The sequence below is a fragment of the Zingiber officinale genome, chromosome 9A (genome assembly GCF_018446385.1).
Source record: "Zingiber officinale cultivar Zhangliang chromosome 9A, Zo_v1.1, whole genome shotgun sequence".
Taxonomy (NCBI): domain Eukaryota; kingdom Viridiplantae; phylum Streptophyta; class Magnoliopsida; order Zingiberales; family Zingiberaceae; genus Zingiber; species Zingiber officinale.
This window is the reverse complement of record NC_056002.1, coordinates 52526901-52538776: the sequence shown is the minus strand read 5'-3', so window position 1 is coordinate 52538776 and position 11876 is coordinate 52526901.

Genomic DNA, 11876 nt, shown 5'->3' with positions numbered 1-11876 from the left:
CGGCCTCTTGATACTCCTTGAAGGCAGCTTGGGAAGCCTCAAGGGCTTCCTTCAAGTGCTTCAGTTCGTCCTTATGTTTGATCGCTTAACCCGAGCGGCTCGCCTTCTCGCCGTCCAGCTGCTCCGTCAACTCCTTAAATCGTTGTTCCAGGCCCCGCGCCTCGACATTTTTCTTCTCCAGATCGGCGATGGTCGTCTTTTTCCGATCGGTGGCTAGGCTTATTTTTCGGTCAAGTATCTTGACCTGTCTTTCGAGTTCAGCCAGAGTATGGGCCTGGTCGGCCGTCTTCTTTTGCTCCACCTCCAACGAGTCTTTGGTCTTCTTGAGCTCTTTCTGTAGCTCGGCATATGAGGGGCTTTGGGAGGATGGACTGCCTGAACTCTTCAGCTTCTTCAGCTCTTTGTCCACCATGGCCAGTCGATTGGCGACAGCGATCTCCTCCACCCATCTCTAACATAAACAAGAGTATTAATAGCCGATCGGAAAGAGGGCGTAAAGGACTTCGGAAGAAAACACACTTACCCCAGTGGCCTGCTGCATATGGTTGTTCGCCAGTTTGCCGAGCGGAATCATCGCGACACGGGCCCGAGCATCGGCCCACATCTCGGCGAGGGGCCCCTTCATGGTGATCATATGCTCGGGCACAGTCGGTCGATCAGACTCTGGCAAAAGTTCCTCGGTGGGAAGATGCAGGGTGGCCCTGATTGTGCGGCTCCAACCGGGAGACGTGTGAGCAGATGCAGAAGGAGCAGAGGCCGGGGCGGAGAATTTAGACAAAATAACCGAGCGCTGGACCCGGCTGGGAGCAGGTGGAAGAGCGCTAACCGGCACAGCCTCAATAGGGTTGGCGGGCAAGTTTAGTTGAGACGGAGTCCGATCGGAGGATAATGCCTCCACCATTGGAGTTTTCCCACGAGAATCGGACCTCGCCCGCTCGGATACGCGAACAGCAGAAGTAGCCGATCGCAACGGTGTATCCGTCCGGCGCCTCTTTTGTCTGAGCGGCCGCTCATCTTCCTGACCGGAGCCTTCCTCTTGCACGGCGGGCTCCCTGTTTGAAGTATCGCCTCCCGTCACCTCCACGGGGGAGGCCTGAGCGTCTGACTCTTCCGCATATGTCTCACTCTCACCCTCGTGAGAGCCGACCGGAGTGATGCCCAGTCGCTCCATCTCTTTGGCGGATGCCGCCTCAAGCGCCTCGGCTTTCCTCTTCAAAATCCCGAGCATCACGGACTCCATGACGATATTTGCTGCAAAGGAAAAAGAAAAAAATCAGTTAGCACTCAAAGTATTTGTGCAAGTGAAATTCTTACCGAAGCAGCTCGGAAGTGGAGTGCGGCTCGGACTCAGGCCGAATATATACAACACGCCTTCGGGCAGAAGCTTGTTGATATCGAGCTTCAGACCGGCAAGCAGGTTCTTGGCCTCGAGATAGTCCAGTCGGGTCTTAAATCTTTTCAACTCGGGAGAGGTAGGCGGTCCGACCTGCCATTTGGTTCGGAAGGGAGCCCGCTCGGGGAGACGAAGATAAAAGTAATACTCCTTCCAGTGTTTATTGGAGGAGGGAAGTTTGTCAAAGAAGACTAGACCGGGCCGAGCCTGGAATAAATAGGTACCCAGCTCGGACTGCTTGGGATAATAAAAATAGTAAAAAATTTCCGGTCGGAGAGGGATGCGGTGTATCTTGAACAATACAACCACTCCACACAAAATGCGGAAAGTGTTGAGAACTAGTTGGGTGAGCAGAAGACCAAAGAACTTGCAAACATCGGCGAAGAAGGGGTGAAGAGGAAACCGCAGACCGGCTGTGAATTGGTTGCGGAAAAAACAGATGGCTCCGCTCGGCGGTTTGTGAGGCCGAGCGGTTGGTGAGGGTAGAATAAGTTCAAAGACAGACGGAATGTCAAAACCATCAAGCAGAACCTCAGCATCACGCCGGTCGAAGCGAGACTCCATGGTACTATACCAAGGACCTAAAGCGGGATCTACGGGGCGGGATGAACTGGCCATTATCCGATCGGGCAAGAAAGCAAAAGCCAAGAGAATAGAAAATGGCACAAGGCAAGGAGACGATGAGAAGGACATGTCGGTTAAACCTAGGAAAATGTACTGGTTCCACTGTACAAAAAATTTTGTACAAGTGTCGAACCTTTCCTTAAATAACCTATTGTGTTCTTTAGAAGTTAAATTAGGAATCGCAGACGGAACTTAACATCATTGATTCCAAATTTAACTTATCTGTTCTTAATGGTTTAGATTTGAATCACAAGCGCAACTTAACACTATTGATTCAAATCAACCTAGATTATTAATTCCATAAATATTAATTTCCAAAATTGGCTTCCAGGACTGCATGGCGAGGCACATGGCCTTCTTGGATATGGGAGCAACCACCACCGCCTAGGCAAAGCCTTTTAAGGAAAGCTAATATTTATTTCCTTAAATAACTCTAGGTTAACCGAAAAGAACAATCAAATCACAAATTCGAAAAAGAAGAAAACACAAAATCGAAAAATAAATTCGATTAAACTAGATCTAATTGCCTCTTGTATTTAGAATTCATACAAAGGAAAATAACTAGCATGATGCGGAAGAAAAATACTAGTTATACCTTCTCTTTGTAAACTAATGACCTCAAGATCTTCTGCCGTATTCCTCGCCTCGCCTTGGACATCGTGTGGGCGACGATCCTCCAAGATGAACACCACCCAAAAGAGTCCTTCCTCTTTCTCTAGAATTCGGCCACCACCACCACCAAGAAGAAGAGAGCAAAGGGAAAGGGAGAAAGGAGAGGGCCGGCCACCAAGAGATCACCCAAGCAAAAGAATAAGAGTTGTGTCTCATGAAGCCCCCTCACCCCTTCTTTTATATTACTTGCCCAAGGCAAATAAGGAAAAACTTTTTACAAAAAATAAAATCATCCAAGAGTTTTTCCTTTTCCCTTTTATTTTTCCTTTTCTTTCCTCTTGATTGAATCAATCACCAAAATTAATTTGATGATGATTTTATTTTATTATATGGCCGGCCACCTTGCTTGGGCACCAAGCAAGGTTGGCCGGCCCCCACAAGAGAAAGAAATAAATAATTTTTATATAAAATTTTACAAGAAAAATTCTTATAAAATTTTACAAGCTCTCTTTCCTAAAGGAAGAGTTAAAAAAAGGAAAGTTCTAAAAATTAAAACCATGTTTTAAAATTTAAAACTTCTCTTATAAAATTTTCTTTTTTAACATGGTGATAGAAAATTTAAATTTTAAAACTTCTTTTCCCTTTTTTTTCTTAAACCATGAGGATGGTTAAAAAGGAAAGTTTTAAAATCTTTTAAACTTTCTATTTAAACATGTGGCCTAATTCAAATAAGGAAAGTTTTAAAAATTAAAATCTCTCTTTTAAAACTTATAGTTTTCTTCAAAGAGAAGATTTTAAAAATTCAAAACAACCCTCCCTTTTTTAATTATTGTGGCCGGCCCCTACAAGCTTGGTCACCAAGCTATAGGGTCGGCCCCTACAAGAGGATGTGGTCGGCCATTGCTTGGTCACCAAGCAATGGTCCGGCCCCCTTCTTAGACACCAAGAAGAGCCTTACATTTGGATGGACTTGAGGCTATAATAAGGCTACGACAGGGACCTAGAGGAGAAATTGGTTTTGGCCTTTCGATGAGCTTGAGTATCCCGTGTTCGCCCCGAACACACAACTCAAGTTCATCGATAATAACTCATTCTACTAGAAAGTTATTACCGCACTACCGCACCAATCCCAAATTACATTATGGGCTCCTTATCATGAGTGTGTTAGTCTCCCTGTGTTTAAGATTACGAATGTCCACTAATTAAGTAAGTTACTGACAACTCACTTAATTAATATCTAGCTCCAAGAGTAGTACCACTCAACTTTATTGTCATGTCGGACTAGGTCCACCTGCAGGGTTTAACATGGCAATCCTTATGAGCTCCTCTTGGGGACATTCTCAACCTAGATAACTAGGACACAGATTCCTTCTATAATCAACAACACACACTATAAGTAATATCATTTCCCAACTTATCGGGCATATTGATTTATCGAGCTAAACCTCACCCTTTGATAAGTCAAAGAAATAAATATTAAATATATATGCTTGTTATTATATTAGGATTAAGAGTACACACTTCCATAATAACTAAGGTTTAGTTCTTTTACTAAGTCAGTACAAAAAGAACTTACCTAAATGATCCTACTCAATACACTTAAAATGTATCAGTGTAATTTATTAGTCAAGATAAATTAATACTTAATTATACTACGACTATACTGATGATTTGTTCCTTTTCATCTTAGTCGCGAGCAACTGTTTATAATTTATAAAGAGCCGACAACATGATCTTCTGAGTGTGACACCACACTCCATGTTATCTACTATATAAATTAATTGAACAATTACATTTAACAAATAAATGCAAATATTGACCAATGTGATTCTTTTATTTCTACAAATAAATGTTTACAAAAGCTAGGCTTTTAGTATACACTCTAACAATCTCCCACTTATACTAAAAGACTAAGCTGTCATATCCGTTGCCTTACATCTGATTCACATCCCCTCCACATGTCGATCAAAATCTTTCGCCGGAAGGGCCTTTGTGAAAAGATATGCTAGGTTATCTTCTGATGCAATCTTTGCGACGACAACTTCTCCTCGCTTGATGATGTCTCGTATCAGGTGGTACTTACGTTCTATATGTTTACTTGCTTTATAAGCTCATGATTCCTTCGAGTTTGCAACTGCACCGCTATTATCACAATAAATTGTGATGATCTTGGGCAAACCAGGAATCACATCTAAGTCCATTAGAAAGTTCCTGAGCCATACGGCTTCTTTTGCTGCCTCAGAGGCTGCAACATACTCAGCTTCCATGGTTGACTCTGAGACGCATTTCTGCTTAACACTCTTCCATGCAATGGCTCCACGTCCTAGAGTAAACACATAGCCTGATGTTGACTTACTATTGTCCCTATCTGATTGGAAGTCCGAATCCGTGTAACCCACAAGGAGCAAATCATCTGCTTGGTAAACTAGCATATAATCTCTAGTCCTTCTCAGGTACTTTAATATATGCTTTACTACAGTCCAATGCCCTTGTCCAGGGTTACTCTGATATCTGCTAACCATGCCTACGGCAAAACAGATATCAGGTCTCATACACAACATTGCATACATAAGGCTTCCTACAGCCGAAGCATAAGGAACTGCCTTCATGTCCTCAATCTCCTTTGATGTCTTTAGGGACATCTCTTTAAATAAGGCTACTCCATGCCTAAAAGGTAAGAAACCTTTCTTGGGGTTTTGCATGCTAAAACGAGCAAGGATTGTATATAAAGCTTGGGATAGGCACAACATTCTTTTCTTGCGATCCCTTATAACTTTGATCCCAAGAATGTGTGCACATTCTCCTAAGTCCTTCATATCAAATTGTTTGGACAACCATACCCTTACGTCCGATAATACCTTGACATTGTTGCCAATTAACAAAATATCATCTACGTATAGTACAAGAAATACCACCACGTTTCCGTTACACTTCTTGTATACACAAGACTCATCCGGACACTAAATAAATCCAAATGACTGGATTACTTCATTAAACTGGATGTTCCAAGATCTTGAAGCTTGCTTCAATCCATAAATGGACCGATTAAGCTTGCACACTAGATGCTCTTTGTCTTTTCCAATGAACCTTTCTGGTTGCTTCATATGGATGTTTTCTTCAAGACTTCCGTTAAGGAAAGCTGTCTTGACATCCATTTGCCAAATCTCATAATCCATATGAGCAGCAATGGATAAGAGTATCGGATAGACTTAAGCATGGCTACCGGCGAAAAAGTCTCCTCATAGTCGATTCCCTCTTTTTGAGTATACACTTTCGCAACAAGCCTTGCTTTGAAGGTTTCTACCTTCCCATCTGTCCCTCTTTTCCTTTTGTAGATCCACTTGCATCCAACGGCTTTTACACCATCAGGTGGTTCTACAAGCTCCCAGGCCTTATTAGAATACATAGACTCTATTTCAGAATTCATTGTCTTTTGCCAAGATACTGCATCTATATCCTGGAGTGCTTCATCATATGTCCGGGGATCAGGTTCATGTTTACCCGGGATCAAGTCTGAAGACTCTCCCAAAAACATGAATCTCTCAAGTTGCCTCACAACCCTCCCACTACGACGAGGCACCGTCTGTGGTTGTGTATCATGTGTGACACGTGTTGCAGTCTCTTGTGGTACTTCATCTTGTACTGTTGGTACTGAAGTTGATGTGTCCTCTCTAATTTCTTCTAGAACTATTTCACTCATGGGCTTATGGTTTGTTACATAATCTTCTTCTAAAAATCGAGCATTTGTGCTAACAATGATCTTCTGATTTTTAGGATTATAAAACAAACCACCTTTTGTTCCCTTAGGATATCCCACAAACAGACAAACTTCTATACGTGATTCCAACTTGTCAGTATCTCCCTTCAGCACATGTTCTCGACTACCCCATATCCGGATATGATTCAGACTAGGCTTGCGCCCATTCCATAATTCCATGGGAGTAGAAGGAACAGTTTTAGAAGATACCATATTCAGAATGTACACTGCTGTTTCTAAAGCATATCCCCAAAACGAGTTCGGTAATTCTGAATAACTCATCATTGATCAAATCATTTCCATAAGAGTCCTATTCCTTCGTTCTGCCACACCATTCTGCTGGGGTGTACCAAAACAATTGGGATTGAATCGACCTCGATAAGTAATTTCTAAACTCTCCAAAGAGGTATTCGCCACCACGGTCAGATCGTAGTGTCTTTACCAAGACGTTTCTCCACATCAGCCCTATATTCTTTGAACTTGTCAAAGCATTCAGACTTGCGGCGCATCAGGTAAATGTATCCGTATCTTGAATAATCGTCTATAAAGGAGACGAAGTATTCATAACCTCCTCTTGCCTGGATAGACATAGGACCACACAAATCAGAATGAACCAGTTCTAACACATCTTTGGCTCTATACCCCTTGGCCTTAAAAGGTCTTGGTCATTTTACCTTCCAAGCAAGATTCACATGTTGGAAAGTTTTCCAACTCTAATGAACCCAATAGTCCATCAGCTACAAGCCTTTGAATCCTACTTAAATTAATATGTCCAAGCCTTAGATGCCAAAGATATGTTTGGTTCATTTCCGAAGGTTCTTTTCTCTTTTTAGAGTTAGAAGATGTGTTATTAATTTCCATATTTTGCTTTGTGGGAGAAATTGGATTTAAAGTGTATAAATTGCCAACCAATGCACCAGAACAGATAATCACCTTATTTCTCTTTATAACCACATTGTTACTAAAAGAAACTGAATATCCATCCAAATATAGTTTAGAAACTGAAATTAAATTCTTTCTAAAACTGGGTACATAAAGATAATTTCTTAAAATCAAAATTCTATTCCTATCAAAAGATAAGTAGACGTCTCCCACTGCAACAGTCGTCACCTTAGTAGCATTGCCCATGTAGATAGTTATCTCTCCATCAAATAGTCGCCGGGTTTCTTGGAACCCCTGCAAAGAATTGCAGACATGATCAGTGGCTCCCGTATCTACACACCAGGTGCTGGTAGATAACACCGCTAAACATGTTTCAACAACTAGAGTATGAGATATACCTTTATTGTTCTGGTTCCTATAAGGACAGTCTGCTTTCCAATGTCCAGACTGCTTGCAGATGAAGCACTTGCCCTTTGGCTTCTTCATTCCAACTTTCTGTCCTGTACTCTGAGGTTTATTCACCTTCTTTGTTGAAAAGACCTGTTTCTTCTTCTTCTTGCCTTTCGACTTAGAAGTAGAACCATTTTCAGCATAGTGAATCTGAGAACTATGACGAAATATTCCTTCTGCTGCCTGTAGTTCTGTCAGAAGTATACTCTCTTTTGTTCATGTTATAGTTCAGGCGGAACTGCTCAAAACTTCTGGGTAGCGTTTGGAGAATTATATCGACCTGGGTTTCCCCATCGATTTTTCCTCCAAGGACTTATATTTCATTCAGATAAGCCATCATTTTGAGGATATGATCCCTTACGGGTGTCCCCTCAGTCATGGTGGCTGTCATTAGCTTCCTCATCGCCTCTTGCCTAGCAGTCCGACTCTGGTGCCCAAAGAGTTCTTTGAGATTGTTCATTATATCATAAGCTGTTGGTAAATCTTGATGCTGATGTTGCAATACATTTGACATAGATGTCAAAATGTAACACCGCGCCATCTCATCAGCTTTTACCCATTTCTTATGATACTCAATCTCCTCTGCGGTAGAGTCACCGTCAGGTGCATCAGGGCAAGCCTCAATCAGTACAAATTTATAGCTTTCAGCAGTAAGAACAATGTCCAGGTTTCTTTTCAAATCAATATAGTTGGGACCAGTAAGTTTGTTCTCTTTCAGTATAATGGCTAGTGGGTTGAAAGTCATCCTAAGAATCACAAAAATAAACTTTTTTCAAGACTCTAAATTTAGAATAATATTGATTCCTCAAACAATACTATTTTAAATTAACCAACACCTCAAATCACCGTGAATATTGCATGCTACGTTAGTGTGGACGTATACAAATTCATCATTTGTAAGAGGAGGGTGTGACCCATTAATTTTATTATCTTGTCATCCTAACTTTATGACAAATAAAATTAATAGTTGGTTTCACTTTGGTCACACAAGACAATAGTAGTGACTCCGTTGGGGAGGATACTATTGAATGCGTCTAAGTGTATATCATTACTTGATACTAAGTCTATTAAATAGGATTGTGCCCCTTCAATTGGAGAAGATCACACGCTCCTAAATAATTTCCTATAACCATCCATAAAAGGAAGTTTGATCTAGTGATCCGCAACAAACCCATCCGTTGTGGAGGGAGGCACTCAGAGCCAACATGCAGGCTTGTTGCATCACTTACAAACCAGTAATGGAGACCATGGGATTTATTAAAATCCCTCTCCCACTTAGTTATTTAAAAATGAGGATTTTTAACCTATCCTAGCATACATCACATGCATATAAACATCACAGTAAATAAAAGCAATAAATTTGAAAATTAATTTTCCAACTATTATGGCATTTTCCATCACTGTCTTCAGTATACTCCAACCCTAGTTGCTGCCATCTTTAGCCACCGCCATCAGGTCGAGTTGTCGCATCCTTCTTGCTTCTTATTCCGCTGTGCCTCTGGTGCTCCAAAAGTACCACGCCTTGCAAGAATCCGATCCGCGACAAAAATAGAATTTTACATATATCGATCCTATATTCCACGAGGGAATGTACATATATTCTAGATCGAACAAAAATAAAATTCTAAAAATAATACAACTCCTGCTGTATTTTATACATACAATCATGCACACAAATAATGTCATTGACATGTCCAAGGGTCCAATCACACACAATATCAATAAGCCATAATAGTTGGAGCCTGCAACCAAAGAGTTAGCACATCCTACTACTATCCTGCCTAAATTATGTATGACATGTGCATAACCTATTTGAATTCTAAAAATACATAGAGGCAAACCCTAGCTCTGATACCAATTGTTGGTTAAACCTAGGAAAACGTACCGGTTCCACTGTACAAAAATTTTTGTATAAGTGTCGAACCTTTCTTTAAATAACCTATTGTGTTCTTTAGAAGTTAAATTAGGAATCGCAGACGGAACTTAACATCAATGATTCCAAATTTAACTTATCTGTTCTTAATGGTTTAAATTTGAATCACAAGCGGAACTTAACACTATTGATTCAAATCAACCTAGATTATTAATTCCATAAATATTAATTTCTAAAATTGACTTCCAGGACTGCATGGCGAGGCACATGGCCTTCTTGGATATGGGAGCAACCACCACCGCTTAGGCAAAGCCTTTTAAGGAAAGCTAATATTTATTTCCTTAAATAACTCTAGGTTAACCGAAAAGAACAATCGAAACACAAATTCGAAAAAGAAGAAAACACAAAATCGAAAAATAAATTCGATTAAACTAGATCTAATTGCCTCTTGTATTTAGAATTCATACAAAGGAAAATAACTAGCATGATGCGGAAGAAAAATACTAGTTATACCTTCTCTTTGTAAACTAATGACTTCGAGATCTTCTGCCGTATTCCTCACCTAGCCTTGGACGTCGTGTGGGCGACGATCCTCCAAGATGAACATCACCCAAAAGAGTCCTTTCTCTTTCTCTAGAATTCGGCCACCACCACCACCACCACCAAGGAGAAGAGAGCAAAGGGAAAGGGAGAAAGGAGAGGGCCGGCCACCAAGAGATCACCCAAGCAAAAGAATAAGAGTTGTGTCTCATGAAGCCCCCTCACCCCTTCTTTTATATTACTTGCCCAAGGCAAATAAGGAAAAACTTTTTACAAAAAATAAAATCATCCAAGAGTTTTTCCTTTTCCCTTTTATTTTTCCTTTTCTTTCCTCTTGATTGAATCAATCACCAAAATTAATTTGATGATGATTTTATTTTATTATATGGCCGGCCACCTTGCTTGGGCACCAAGCAAGGTTGGCCGGCCCCCACAAGAGAAAGAAATAAATAATTTTTATATAAAATTTTACAAGAAAAATTCTTATAAAATTTTACAAGCTCTCTTTCCTAAAGTAAGAGTTAAAAAAGGAAAGTTCTAAAAATTAAAACCATGTTTTAAAATTTAAAACTTCTCTTATAAAATTTCCTTTTTTAACATGGTGATAGAAAATTTAAATTTTAAAACTTCTTTTCCCTTTTTTTTCTTAAACCATGAGGATGGTTAAAAAAGGAAAGTTTTAAAATCTTTTAAACTTTCTATTTAAACATGTGGCCTAATTCAAATAAGGAAAGTTTTAAAAATTAAAATCTCTCTTTTAAAACTTATAGTTTTCTTCAAAGAGAAGATTTTAAAAATTCAAAACAACCCTCCCTTTTTTAATTATTGTGGCCGACCCTATAGCTTGGTGAGGGTTGGCCCCTACAAGAGGATGTGGCCTGCCATTGCTTGGTCACCAAGCAATGGTCCGGATCCCTTCTTAGACACCAAGAAAAGTCTTACATTTGGATGGACTTGAGGTTATAATGAGGCTACGACAGGGACCTAGAGGAAAAATTAGTTTTGGCCTTCCGATGAGCTTGAGTATCCCGTGTTCGCCCCGAACACACAACTCAAGTTCATCGATGATAACTCATTCCACTAGAGAGTTATTACCGCATTACCGCACCAATCCCAAATTACATTATGGGCTCCTTATCATGAGTGTGTTAGTCTCCCTGTGTTTAAGATTACGAATGTCCACTAATTAAGTAAGTTACTGACAACTCACTTAATTAATATCTAGCTCCAAGAGTAGTACCACTTAACTTTATTGTCATGTCGGACTAGGTCCACCTGCAGGGTTTAACATGACAATCCTTATGAGCTCCTCTTGAGGACATTCTCAACCTAGATAACTAGGACATAGATTCCTTCTATAATCAACAGCACACACTATAAGTAATATCATTTCCCAACTTATCAGGCATATTGATTTATCGAGCTAAACCTCACCCTTTGATAAGTCAAAGAAATAAATATTAAATATATATGCTTGTTATTATATTAGGATTAAGAGTACACACTTCCATAATAACTAATGTTTAGTTCTTTTACTAAGCCAGTACAAAAAGAACTTACCTAAATGATCCTACTTAATACACTTAAAGTGTATCAGTGTAATTTATTAGTAAAGATAAACTAATACTTAATTACACTACGACTATACTGATGATTTGTTCCTTTCCATCTTAGTCGCGAGCAACTGTTTATAATTTATAAAGTGCCGACAACATGATCTTCTGAGTGTGACACCACACTCCATG